The following is a 2,658-nucleotide window of genomic DNA, read 5'->3' on the forward strand; positions in this document are numbered from 1 at the left end:
AGGTTCTCCATACACATTTGACCAATCAAGTGATGGAAGGAGGGTTTGATTTCCGCTGATGGAGTGGATGCTTTGGAGCTCAGTACTCCTGTAGGCCTACAGCAAATAGACCACACGACCCAGCCCTCCCACCACTGTGGAGGGACCCGGAGTTCCCATATCAGCTCTTACATGTAGGCAGCTGCAGATGAGGCATCCAGAAGCCAAAGAATGGCAGGGAAGCTGTGCCGGAGCTGGCTGGTCCTGCCCCCCAGGAGCCGGCTGCAAAATATACAGGGATTTTGCAACACTTGAGCTCACATTGGTGGCTGGAATTGGCCATGGCGGGAGTATTTACACTGCGGCAATTGGGGGAGACTACACCACTGCCCACCCCTCCCCATGGAGAGCTGGTTGATAGCTGTGACCAGCACACCACTGACTTCCACCCGAGGGGCTTTCTTTGTTTCATCCTGGATCTGTCTCTTTCCTGATAGCCTCTGTGCATTGTGTTATTTTTTTGTGCACTTGGTGTCCTAGGAAACTGGCCTCTTGCAGCCACATCCCCCACAAGGGCAGGCCCTGGCCACTGTACAGAGGGCAGGGACATCACCGTCCTTCTCTGCACTGGCCCTCTGAAGGACAGTGGGCGGGAAGCAGTCTTGTTCCCAGGTGTAGGGCGAGGCTTAGCCTTGTCGCCAGGTCTCGCCCTGATGTGATTTCCTAGTGATTCAGCTATGCAGAGTGTCTGGTGTGCACTGAGGCAGATGCCATTTCCCTGAACACACCTGCTGTTTGCAGGCGTGACGGTTTGTTTGCTGGTTTACATGGTCTGGGTTTGAATCGGTGCTTCCACCCTGGAGCACATGACAGTCAACACGGCTGCATCCAACACGGCAGGCCAGAGCATCCTAACACTGGCACAGGTGTTGCTGTGTCATTGGTGTGGTGTTTGAGGTTAGAGCTGTCCCTGTCCAGGTGGGAGAACCACTTGGGGAGTGACCTGCGTCTACCTGTTCTTCATCATCTCACCAGCTGTGGGCCCAGTGCCTGGCACCCAGCACTGTCCTAATGTGTTGGCAGTATCCATAAGTGATCACAACCCTGTTATGGCCTGGCATGGGGGCCGGTCGGTGTCTGTCTGCATCCCTCACACTGCTGTGTGCGTTGCAACTGCCACTGTCATGTCCATCATCACTGACACTGTCACGGGCATCATCACTGACACTGTTGTGTGTGTCGCCATTGGTGATGTTGTGTGCGTTGTCACTGCCACTGTCATGTGTGTCATCACTGACACTGTCATGGGCATCATCACTGACACTGTTGTGTGTGTCGCCATTGGTGATGTTGTGTGCGTTGTCACTGCCACTGTCATGTGTGTCATCACTGACACTGTCATGGGCATCATCACTGACACTGTTGTGTGTGTCGCCACTGATGCTGTTGTGTGTGTTGTCACTGCCACTGTCATGTGCGTCATCACTGACACTGTCACGGGCATCATCACTGACACTGTCACGGGCATCATCACTGACACTGTTGTGTGTGTCGCCACTGATGCTGTTGTGTGTGTTGTCACTGCCACTGTCATGTGTGTGACCACTGACCCTGTCTTGGGCATCATCACTGACACTGTGGTGTGTGTCATCACTCTGTCATGGGCATCGTCACTCCCATTGCCATGTGTCATCACTGACACTGACATGCGCATCATCACTGACAGTTGTGTGCATTGTCACTGACACTGTGGTGTGTGTCATCACTCCCACTGTTGCGTGTGTTGTCACTGACACTGTCGTGGGAGTCATCACTGCCGCTGTTGTGTGTCAGCACTCCTACTGTCATGTGTGCCGTCACGGCCACTGTTGTGTGGTGTGCCGTCACTTTCATGGTGTGTGTGTGTGTCACCCTGTTGTGATTGTTGCTTTATTCTTACAATGAGGATGTTAGCTCAGGTCACTCCAGGTCTGGCATTTTTCCATTACGATTAGTTTATATTCTCACCCCGAGGTTTGGCAAAAATATTGAATCAATTGTTTTTAATTATGTCCATCTTGTACACTTTACATTACTGGAACAGCTCGATAGTGCTTTACAAATAGCCGCAGGAGCACAGCTCAGTATCCTGGCATGGAATACTGGAGTTTTCCTTTTGTTTAACTCATAAACTATCCTCAGCAGTGCCATATTGTCCTGGTTCCGTTGTTGGTCTCCCCGTTACGGCTCTGTTCATCGTCCTGTGTATACCTGTGCATACGAAGTGAAGCCGCAGTAAGTGCCAACCGTGGTGTTTAGTTTATTACCTTCAGATCTGATTGCTTGAAGGTGGCAGCCATGGGGTGGGGAAGAAGAGGCCTTGAGCAGCAGGCGGGTGGTTAGGGCGTTCTTCCACATCCCCACTGTGTGTCCCCAGGCACCTGGGGACCCTCTCTGAGCTCAGTCTGCTATTCCGGGAAGGTTGGGAGTGGGTTGGGGGTGTTGTACCATGAGCAAAGACCTAGCAGGGAAGCTTGGGCCAGCTCTTCAAGACAAGGTGTGGACTGGTGTTTACAGAGAGACACGCCAGGGTCAAACCCCAGCTCAGACTCTTCCTAGCTGGACGAGAGTGGGCAGGCACCCCTTTCTCTGAGTTTTGGTTTCACCATGTATAAAATGAGCGAAACAGTTGTTGGGGCT

Source organism: Galeopterus variegatus, unplaced genomic scaffold (genome assembly GCF_000696425.1).
Source record: "Galeopterus variegatus unplaced genomic scaffold, G_variegatus-3.0.2 Scaffold10358, whole genome shotgun sequence".
Classification (NCBI taxonomy): domain Eukaryota; kingdom Metazoa; phylum Chordata; class Mammalia; order Dermoptera; family Cynocephalidae; genus Galeopterus; species Galeopterus variegatus.